The 12,056-nt window shown below is 39.3% G+C and overlaps 1 protein-coding gene across 1 annotated transcript in view; it reads left to right on the top strand.

The window, feature by feature from the left end:
• Positions 1-12,056, top strand: part of kcnb1 (potassium voltage-gated channel, Shab-related subfamily, member 1) — a 47,868-nt gene that overhangs the window by 23,326 nt on the left and 12,486 nt on the right. The gene's annotated exons all lie outside the window — the stretch shown is intronic.

The following is a 12,056-nucleotide window of genomic DNA, read 5'->3' as shown; positions in this document are numbered from 1 at the left end:
CGGCTCCTTGAAGTTACCCGAACTCTCTGCTTTGTTGCTGCTCATCTGACAGTCGCTGAGGAGCACTGATGGAGATTTGTATATATCCCCCAGTGGATGAACATGTGTCTCCTGGCACGTATTTTCTCGTGTGTGTTTTTTTTTTTTTTTTTTTTTTTTGTGAATGCCTCTGTTATGCAAATATGGAAAAAGCCTCACGTAACCATGGAAACTGTCAGTACGTTGAGGATGCTGCAGTTTTCCCATCAGGAGATTTGTGTAATCACTGCTGCTTTCTGTCGTGGTGCGTCTGTGTTTACATGTAACTCAGCGAACGAATGCAAGGAGGATTAAGAGAGCGGAGATGACCATGGTCCCATTATATACAAAGTTTGCTTTGGTAGATATTTAAATTTTTAAGGTCAGGGTCCAGTTTGCCGCACATGCTGCTGTTGTTTGCCCTCTTTGCTGATTGTGCTTCACGATCTCTTTGCATTCTTTGCTCGACTCTCATATTCCACTGTAAGTGCATGCACAGAATCCAAATCACAGCTGAGTGCATGTAAGTATCATGTGCTCTCCTTCTGCATCAATGGACTCACTTCTAATGAGAGTTTTATTTTGGTTTTGTGGACATTTAAGCTCTGAATGAATGTTCATTTTAAAGGTTACATCCCCTTTAACTACTCCCATTGTAAATGTCACATTTTTTCTTTCTCTCCTTCTTTCTTTCCCTTCTTTCATTTGTTATTTGTTTCCGTCTTTCTTTCTTTTCTTAACATTTCAGTGAGGTGTTTAAGAAAAATAGGTCACTCCTAAAGTTTCTTTTCTGCCTGTTGCCTTTGGGCTTCTCAGTACCCGTACATCACGGATGAATACATTATACACACCATACTCTGCACTTCAAACATCTCCTTTCCTCTGCCTTCTTTCTGCATTATGTATTTCTGACCTTATTTTACCGCTCGGGGTGAGTGGGTGTCGTAGAGCAGGGCGGCCTGCAGAGTGCAAAGCAGCTGGACAGAAAAGATTTGAGTCTGGGAAACACTGAGAGGAAATTTCGACTCTTTTGCTGCTGGAGACATTCTGCATGAGCAGACGTGTGTGAGCGCGTCCAGTTCGGCTTTCGGTGGCCAGGCAGGAGCTTTTCCTGTCTCCTTGCCCACCCACTCCTACTGAATCATTCAAGAAAAACACCAGGTGTTTCATATACAGAGAATGAAATATAGATGGTTCTAATTGCAGTGGGATTTTTATATGTTGCACAACAGTTATGCTAAAGATCCCTTCATTTTAAAACTGCAGTGAACCTGCGATGCAAGTCCATCATTTTGCGACATTTACTGCTGCATCAGACGGATGGCAGTTACTTCTAATCCGAAGCTCAGCACATTTTATTTTCAGATTGTGTGAAATCTGTTTCCTCATCACAGATTTTTTTTTATCATGGAACTGACAGTTTGGAAATATAGCACAGCACATGTGCCATCTGGCTTTCCGACTAGCCGTTTTGATCATCACCTATTACTTAAACAGAAATACCTCGCAGAATCGGAACCACGGTGGACTGAGACGGATAGATGTAAGGTAACAGTCGAAAGGAAAAAAAGGAAATGGTACAGAAGGAAATAGTTTCTGACAGGCATCCAGTGGCGCAGCCCTTTCTATAATTGCTGCCTGGTGAATTTGTTGTCATGACTACACTGAAAGGAAGGCCTTTCACAATGGGACCAGTTAAGATAATTTTAGAATTGATGCATGAGTACTTTTGCGGGTACATACAGAAAGGTGAGACCAGTGAGACTGCATGGAGAAAGAAGTGGAAGCAAAAGGCATCATTTAATGTGGCAACATTAATCAAAGACTCAGGCTTCATTTCTTAAATTACAGGTAATCAAGTCAAGCATATTCTGCTAATATCAAAGACACAATCTGTCATATTTTATTATTCCACCTTTACACTATTGCATATCTGGCGTGTGTTTCAGTAATGTTGGATACAAGTATATGCAGTTTGTATCCAGTATTAACATAATTTGATTTCCAACTAACCTAACCAGGCCACTGCCTTTCTACGCAACTCCACTGATTCTCATCTACCTTTAATGGTCCGTCTAGGATTTCTTCCATTGAGCTGGATTTCTCTGGTTGAATTTCAACACAGCCAATTAGCAAACAGAAGGAGGAGTTGTGAACAATGACAATTTGAATTAACATCCAGCAAGGACTAAATTAACATTGATAGCGGCCTTATTCAGCTCTGTACTTCTGGAGGATGGTAGTTTGCAGCGCAGGCAATTTCTGCTAACCTTTATAGTATTTAACTGACGCATTACGTATGTCACAGCCAAACATTAGCGATTGGGTAAAATTTTAAACTTAACAGAGTCCACGCCTTCTGGAAGCAATTGTTTCTCAATAACGATTGAGAAACGATTGCTTCCAATCGTTTCTGTACGAAGCAAAGCGTAGAACAAGGGGCTGGTTTTTACCAAACCCTGACTGCCACTAATTTTTTGTACATGTCAAAAAATGTCAGAATGAGCTCTGTAATTTAGAGATGCCACAAACACTGAGCATTTATTTGGACTTTTTGCATGTACAAATTATAACATTATTTCATCTCATTGTATGCTATGCAGACACTCAGTCTGCACTGTTGAAAATTTAATCACTCCAGCTTGCTGAATGCTTAAAATGGCTCCAACAGCATGGCCTGTATGACCCTAGACTTTAAATGTTACATATATTTACGTATACACAGGCAATGTAAAAAAACACAGCAGATCAAAAGTGTGTCATATTTTGCTTTTTTAAACTTTATTTGTACTATGATACGTTATAGCAATAAGGTTTAAAACGGAAGAAAGTCTCATGTTTCTGTCTGAAAAAACAGAAATTGCTTAAATTATTTTTTTATTACCTTTGCCAGACAAAACAGGTTTGAAGAAATACTTATTAAGCATTCACTGAAGTTTCTTCAGGATTTACTTTCAAATGATACAAACTACAGGTGATTTTACATGGAGTAAATTTACAGCTTTATGTTTAATTTAAAGTCAGCTTTAGATAAAGTAGCTGCAATACTCCTTATCTAACTTACAGAACTTCTTAATTTAATTACACCTGAGTCCTGAGCTTATCTTTCTTTAATTTACTCAGAGGAGCTGAGGATTTGAACGGGCGCCTCCTGTTTCACTGTAAGCTGCCGAGGTAACTCTCTCCGCTCAATGCTGACACCCAATCGTGTCACAGGAAACCGGCGACATCTGCTCTTTGTAGTAAACGCTGACCTCGCTGGGCTGCTACACCACCACAGACAGGAACATTGTTGAATGCTAATTATGTGTCAGCAGACACCGCCGTATGCAGTTTTGTCATTTCAGGCATTCGGTCTGGATGCGGCCGCATGATGGAGCTTCGCACATCATTAAGATAGGGAGAAAAATAATAAAAGGACATGGAAAAAAAAACATTACTCTGCAACAAAAAATGGTATAAGGATATTGGTCTGTTGTTGCTTCAGTCAAACCGTGTCTGCAGCAGGAGTTTGCTGTTTCCCCCCATATGAACCTCTGACTGAACTTTACTTATTATGAAGCAAGATGTGTCATAAGTGACACCATATTTTATAAATTATCATTTTCTGTGCTAAAATTTGTCATCGTGCCACATACTGTTTTAGCCTATTCGTTATAAATATGTTCAAATACTGATGTTGCAGTCTAAAACCACATGTCTTAACGCTTGCAAATGTGGTTTGCATTACTTTTCTACACATTTGGAGATGCTGTAACATTCACAATTAACATTAAGCCTCAGACAAACAGAAAAAGAAAAAATCACTACAAAAGTAACGTTGCTCTGATGCTGAAGGAAGAAATGAATACAGATATTTTGTTGTGGTATAGAAATCAGCAAACAAGAGTAAAAGTATTGAGGACAAAGATCCCAATAAGTGCAATTTTAGTAAAAGTGTGTCATGTGTGTAGTGATCCATCACTGCTTTTCAAACTTTTAAAAAATACTGTACACCTCCTATAAGTAGGGGAGGTCTCATAGGAGGCTGCACTTATTCCATTAGTGGAGCTCAGCCATGCAGGTTGTTTGTGTGTTTTTCTGCTTCTCTAGACTAGAAGGAAGGCTGCACACACACACACACACACACACACACACTGAGGTTTACCACAGCTTTACTCAGCTGTTTATATGGCCTGGGTGTCTTTAGGTCTCAGCAGTGTACAGACAACACATGGTTCACCAAGAGTTTGGCCCACTTCACCTCATATGATACTTTCCTGTGATTACACACAAAGGTGACTCTTTTCCGCAAATATTCTCAAGTCAAGATTGTCTCACATTTATTGCTGATTTCAAATTGCCAAAAGGGAATGTAAATTATTTTTGTTATAGTTACTTGTATGAGAAACTACCTAGAAATTGATTTGCAGAATTTCTCAGAGCAAATCAGCTCTTTGGCAAATAATTAAGGCTTTCAAATGCTTTTAGTCATTCTCAGTAAATCACCTGCAGATAGAAACAGAAATTGAGATAACGTTTTACTGTTTTTAGAGAAAGTTCAGTGTCTCAAATACATGTAATTTACATAGATGTATTTTCAGACAACATGTCTTAAAAGGGACTCATTACTGTCAAAATACACGCCTCCCAATTATATGTGAACCTTTGACACACAATACTGAGTGTTTCTAAGACAAACGGCCTGTGGGGGATGGTACGAGCTTTATGGAGGGTTCTGATCCTAACAGGGGACCAGGGCTGTTAGGCTGTTAGGTTCTGGTTGTTATTAGACGTCCACAAGAAACACACTCAATTTATTTCTCTCCCATGTCCTCATTTTTCACAATGTCACCTTTATTCCTTTTCTCATCCTGTCACTGTGGTGAAAAAAAAAATGTTTCAGTCCCCTTAAGAGCACCGACTTTTAAAGACCTCAGTCTGTGCACATATACAGACTTTTGGGAATTTCAGAAACCATTGTTAGATTATATTTATTCAGAAATATATATAAATAAATATATATATTACAAACATTAATACATGATGTTCATCATTTCAAGTAAACTTTAATTTGATTAAACTAAATATAACTACTCCTATAAATAAAGCAAATTTTAGCTCCGCATGTTGCATTCACAGCTTAATAAAGAACACTGGAAACCACCAATATATGCAAAGCATTTCATGCTCTGTGCCTTTGTTGCTCATCGTTTTAGCACCACCTTCACACTTTTTAAAGGACACATCCTGTGAGTCGCCTCAAGCTTGGCAATCCATCTCCCTGACTTCTCCTCACTCGACAGAAGTGGAGAGGCAAAGGCTTCTGCTCCCGGTTTTGAGGTGGGAGAGAGAAAACTGTCGGGCAAGGTGAAATTTGGCAAATGAGAGGAACAAAACATCTGTGTGGCTCTTTGGAGCGAAGTCGAAATTGCTTTGAACCAGTTTTTGGTTTTTTTCTGCTTCAGGAACACACGAGAACATTTAGACTGTAATTAGAAATTAAAAATTCATTAGTTGAAGTTTTTCACTACATACGACTGGGCTTTTTTGGAGTAAAGAAGCTGCCTGCAGGATTATGGAGGATATCATCTTTAAACTCTCAACACAGAGACACAACAAGATTGGACAACAACAGATTGAAAAAAAGGCGTTGCATGGTCCACCAAATTTTCCAGAAGGCATTGTCATACTTTTGCACAAACAGCACAAAAAGCATTAATAACCTGCCTTTTATTAAGGCTTCTGACCGGTGGTGGTGGTGTAATGAATGAGGAACAATTGACCATTGTTTAAACATTACATCTCACCCAGTTATTGTTACTGCTCATCTCTTTAAGACCAAATTGTTGGCAACTTCAAACAGGATAAAGCACCACGTCACAAAGCGCCATTCATCTTGAACCAAACCTCCTGAACATTGCAGCGAGTTCCTTGAACTCCAATGGCCTCCACAGAGTCGCCACCTCTCAATTCAGTAGAGCTTCTCTGGCATGTGCCGGAACAGCTTTCCATCTCGGATGCACATCTCGAAATTCTCCAACAACTGCATTACGCTATCAAGTCCGCATGAGCCAAAATCTCTGATAAATGTTTTTGACATGTTGTTGAATCTGTGACACAGAGAGTGAACACAGTTCTGAAGAGAAAACGTGGTCCGACCCAGTTCTTGCGTTGTGTTCCTAATAAAATGGCCAGTGAGTGTGTTCATAGATCATGATCTGCGTTTCGAAGGAAGCAGGATGTTAATGTTGTTGCTGGTCAGATCGAAGCCTATTCTGAAGTAATTTATAACTCTAGAAAATCAGACTATACGTTTTTCAAATTATTAAATTTTCATGTGGGGAAATAGTGAGAAACCTTGTCACGTAACATGTGACACTCAGTAGACTTCATAAAAACACCAAAACCAGAAACGTACTATCAGCAGGTGTTGGACTAATCACTCAGGCCTGATTACTTCTCCGTTGCTCTTTGAGCCACTTTAGCTGCACTAAATGAAAAGTTATTTACTCTGCAAGCTACTCACTCCACACCGAAGCGATAAACATACAGCTGAAACAGATTTAATAAACAACAATCAGATGTTTCTTTGTAATCCGTCGGTGATGGGTATTTCCTCAGCTCGACCCCGTCGGTTTTTACAAACAAGATGAAAGACAGCTTATTTAGACACAGTGCGGGTGAAATAAAATAAAAAAGGGAAGAACGGTAAATTAAGTGGCTTAAATGTGGGGAGCAGCTGCAGCGCGGTCCTAAGGTGGAAGTTTCCGAGAAGGTGACTGAAACCCTGGGAGGATGTGTTTGCAGCTGCAGCAGGCCTCTCCTGTCTTCCCTGGTGAGAAGAGGATTCTCCCCTTTGTTTATCGCCTGTGTAATTTCATCTGTCTTTTCCGCTGAGGCCTCTAATGGAAAACCAAAACAAATGACCCAGTATCCTGCAGAGGGACCGCTCCGTAGGAAAATAGGCGGCTTTCAGTGCACAGGCTCAGGGAATATACAGGAGCAGCGTTGTGAGAGGATTAGAGATGCCCATCTTGGACTCAGCTTGTCGACAAAAACATGAAATGAGTGAGTCACTGAGTGACAATCCCTTTATTTATTCAGCTCATGTGGAGAGAAAAAGCAAATCCAGTTAGGATGATATGAGACAAAGGTGAATCAGCGCTTCACGCAGCGTGACACAAGGGAAAACCCATAAGTCTGCTATAGGACGATCTGGTCGTGACTTGTTTTGTCACACCTCTACGATTTTTATTTGAATCTTTGTCCTGGTTGCTCTCATTCTTCTCTCTTTTCAAGTCCAGCACTGAAAAACAAAGTATTTCCTCCTCTTACAGATTTCTCCTGTTTCTGCTTCTTTGTCACATTGAGCAGCTGAGTTTTTTTACAACTAAAGTAAAGCATATTCTAAATAAAATAACAATTGCTCATTTAAGTTTAGCGGGTGATAGAAGGTGATTATTAGGCAAATTAGAAGAGTTGAGAATAAACAATAAAGTTGGCATGTTGCAACTTTTTTCCCAACACCAAAGTCAAAGCATTGGGTCATTATCGGGATTCTGCAGAACTTGATTATATGTCGGGAAGCTAATTCAACCGTTGGTTTCAGGTGTGTTGGACCAGAGATGCATCTAATGTCGCTTGAGGACTAGAGCAAGACTTTATTCAGATAACTCTTTTCTCAGGTTATCTTTGTGTGGTATAAATGTTTTTTTGATGACTCCAAACTTTTAAATTTGACAAAAAGAAAAAATAAAGAAATGTCTTTCCACAGAATTATGTAAACCAGATTCTGCAGAATAGGATTAAATTACCATTTTGGAAAAAAACGCCGTAAAAATCATGACGTGTTTTCTGAAAGCTCTGGAAATGGAGCAGAACTCGTCTCCTCATTTCAGAATGGACAGTGATTGTGTCAAGGGAAACCTCCCTGTTCATCCTTAATTTGATCAGACAGCTGAGGTAACCATGTGTAGGGAAAACTGTGGAAACTAGGCTACAGCTCTGACTCTGCAGTCTCTAATGGCTCAGTGTAGATCCACTAATACCCCCCCAACCCACTCCTGCCCCACCTCCAAACACTGGGATAGTTCACTCTTCAGCATGATATTAAATATTCAGTCTCCTTCCTCCCTGGGCTTGTATGGAAGAGACGCCTGGAGCTAATTACTGAGGTGGGAGTGCATATGTAAGTGTGTTATGCATGGGTGTTTGTGTTTGGTGGAGATGAAATGTGTTTCAGGACCGTGCAGAGGAAGTATCTCTAGTTTTTGCAAATGTGTGGTTGACTGAGCCCGCCATTAAGGAAACACAAACCATAAACAACACAGAACCTTAGTTTTTTAACGTTGCCGGTTAAACAGAGACTCACTTCCTGTAGTTCTTCCTCACAGATTGAACAGGGGCCAAAGCAGAATTTGATAATAGAGCCTAACTGAAGTTAAGCCCATCAGCCACCACTAATAATGTTCTGTTGGGCGTTTGACAATCCTATTTTTATTGTTTGCAAGTAAGCCAATTGGAATGGGTTTTACTTGCCACTCACATGAGTCACTTGATGACGTAACGAGCAACAAATGAAGAAATAGATGCAACATTTCTTGTCTGCTGTGCAGTCGTTCAGCAAAAAACCGATAGATTCAGAAAAGAAGGATCACACTTAATACTTTGTGGTCATAAACAGTCACTTATTAACATTAAGTGAGATTTATTTGTCTGCATAAACTCCAGTACTGACACAAGAACATGAATAGTTTGCCAGCATTAAATTTTGACAGAATACAACATTAAATCCAGGTTTAACTCTGTGTGAACACAACCAGAGCACTTAAAGCGCTTAAATCCTCTTTTGGTTCAAAACAGAATATTTTATCCTTCTCGATGAATGTTATAAATATATATAATATAATATACATATATATTTATATATATATATGTGATGTTTTGACATCTAAATATTCTGCGTCAAGTCAAGCTCTCTTGGGAGGGCCCCTGGTGGCCAGAATGACATGATTTATTGATGATTTATTGCATCCTTTGTTGCATTGTTACGATGCCGATGGGATGTTTACACATCCTCATCACATGCACTAATGTCAAAATAACTTCTGCATTTAATTGAATGTTATTTATAAAAAAAATACAACTTCAGAATCAAAAGAATATTAAAACCGCTTGTTTGAATTTAATGTGTTTGAAGCTCTCTGCACCTTCCTCAACGACTTTTATAACTTTGGCATAAAAACAAACGCAGGTCTTAGCAGATTTTCCGGTTTTAGCATTGAATTTCCACAACAAAACGTTTCTGGTTATTGGGTTGGCAACTGTGTTTAATTTTTAATTTTATTTTATTTATTTTTTTTACATATTTTCCACAAATGTCAACATCAAATAGCGGAAAATGTATGTAAATTGGTTTATTTTCTTTAACTAATATCAAATACATAAAATGATGGTTCTTTTAGAACGACACTTTTCCTAGAGTAGATTTTTTTTTTTTCCAACAGGTCGTGTAACATTTGCTGCACTAAACAACAAATTTAGCAGGACTCTTTGTAAAAGTGGCTCTTTGGATTATAAAGATTCCTGATCTAAACCCAGATTTATGTTAGCTGTAAAACTTCTAATAAGAAGAGTGCCCAAACAATCAGTATAGTTTTTCTACAACTTGCTGAGGAGTATTTATCTAAATATTAGTAGTAATATCACACATTTGAATAAGTAAGAATAAGTTTGACATTGAGTTAGAAAGCAAATCCACAACACCTCCAAGACTTTGCAGATCTATTACCTGAGACAGAAAAAAAAACAGCAGTCACTGAACATCTGACTGGCATCTGAAAATGTTCAAATATCTTTGCTAAAAACCCCAGATTAGGCTGTTTCTCTCCCAGATACGCCACTGAACTGTGTGTCTCTGTTAAATTTCCCTTTTTTGCCTGAGTGTTCATCTTTAGTCAGATCGCTTCTCTTTAATATCCGGCCTTGGCTGACCTCGGTTATCTGACTGCTGCGATAGAGGTGGAAAAAGTGACCAGGAGAAGGTAATCATCCTGTGTGTATTGCCTTTACAGTTTGGTTTCAGCGCTGTCTGTTGCATTCAGCAGGATTCATTAACTGCATTGCAGCCTGAACAGAGATAAGCCGTCATCTGATCAGTGTATTTTCCACTGGACAGTGCAGTTCAGAACCGGGGCTTGTTTCCTTTCAACTGGTGCACATAATCTGTTATCCTACCTCTCCAGACCTTTTGTTTTAACCAACTAATAGATCTTGAATTTATAAAAAGCACCGAAACTACGCTTTATCCTTCACTGCAAACAGATATGTGTTTCTAGAGCAATTCAGAAAGTGCTTTGTTGGTTTTGATAGATTTCAGTCTTTATGGATCTCTTAATTTGTGAACTATTCTCGCTTTCCTCTTTCATCCTCTCCATTGCAATGTTTCTTTGCACTTAGTCCCCCTCCATCTCTTCAAAGGCCAAGGTTGGTGTTCAAGCAGTCACCTGTCAGCATTAATTAAAGCTTACGAAGGTTGACCGGTACCAGAGAATAATCCTACTCACACCAGTCGCCTGGGACACAGCCTCCATAGTGACCTTGTGCTGGATTTCACGCCGATCGTGGAACAGAAATAATAGGTGTGGCACAGCCGTACAGCCACAACTATGTGCAGCTGTGCTAATCGCTGGCACTGCGACCAGACCCGGTTGTACTCAGCAGATTAGATCATTAGCAGGTCACTGAAATGTCCAGGGTACCTCGTCAGAGTCTCAGCCGGACTCTCTGGCTTCGTACAGCTTTCTGGGGGTTTTTGTAACTTCCAGCTCTCGGGGATAGACATTAAAAGTGAAAAGACAAAGTGGAAAACTTTTCTGTCAGAAACTTTCTCACATTATTACAGAGAGAAAATAAAACACCTGGCCACGAACTCATAATAGCTCTGACTGTGATTCCTTTGAAATGCTGATGGGAAGGTCAGAAAGTTAAATGGGTCAAAAACACATCTCTGGTAGGGATATTCCAGCAGAAGGAGCTGGACCACTTTTTCACTTTGAAGCAGAGTTTCTCAGAAGAGCAACCTTCCTTTGACCCTGAAGAAGCACCATATACATGACTTTGTGGAGGTACAGTATATGACTTTCAGCATGTATTTCAGGGGCAGAGCTAATTTTAGTTTCCGTTTGTCATATTTAGCCGCTGCCTTGTGTGCCAAATCTAAAAAAACTGCAAAGATGCTAAATAATACAGTTAATGATTCAGTCTGATTTGTATTTCAGACATTGAATACCCAGTATTGATCTACGGGCCTGAAAAAAATAAATGTTGCTCCAAAAATAACAAATGAAGAATGAGCCACACAACAATATCCAACATCCAGTGCCTTCTTGAAGTCTTATTCCCTTTTAGTTTGCTTCTTCACTTGATCAGGCTGGTAGCCTCAATATATGAATGTTTTTCCTGGTTATTTGTCCTGATTTCCACCGTCTGGAGGTTGATTTGAGGGGAAGCTCAGGAAGATTTAAAAGGATCTTTCACAGTTTGTGTGAAAGACTCAGTGCAGCGTTCTTAGGTTTCAAAGCGTCACTTTAATCCCTTTAAATATTGTAATTGTGAAAATAAGTTAGTTTGTGTCTCCATGTCCACATACACAACGCTAAATTTCAGTCTTCTTTCTTCTCGGTCCATTGTGATGTAAATCTGGCTTCTGTGTGTACAGTGACACTTGAGGACACTTGAGGATTTCTCCATGATTGTTTCTGGGCTGATCAAGACCAGACAATGATCCAAAACACACACCAGAGCTGGTTCTGAGATGAATCAAGCAGGTCAACATTAAGCTTTTGGCATGACCAGCCTTCCTGAAAATTTGTATACTATGCTCACAAGCTGGACCAGCGCTTGGATGCCAACCAGTTTAAGTTACCATATTTTCCCGGAGTGCATCATACTATAAGCCGCAGCTATACATTTAAAAAAAAACAAAACAAAACAAAAAGAAAAAAAAAAAAAAATATAATCTGCTTCTATTGGAGAATCTTGCAGTAAGCCTTTAT

Source organism: Poecilia latipinna, unplaced genomic scaffold (genome assembly GCF_001443285.1).
Source record: "Poecilia latipinna isolate Pla-1442-1.1 unplaced genomic scaffold, P_latipinna-1.0 Scaffold24, whole genome shotgun sequence".
In the NCBI taxonomy this organism is placed as follows: domain Eukaryota; kingdom Metazoa; phylum Chordata; class Actinopteri; order Cyprinodontiformes; family Poeciliidae; genus Poecilia; species Poecilia latipinna.
Note: the sequence above shows the minus strand (reverse complement) of the source record. Positions and strands in the feature narration are given on the sequence as shown.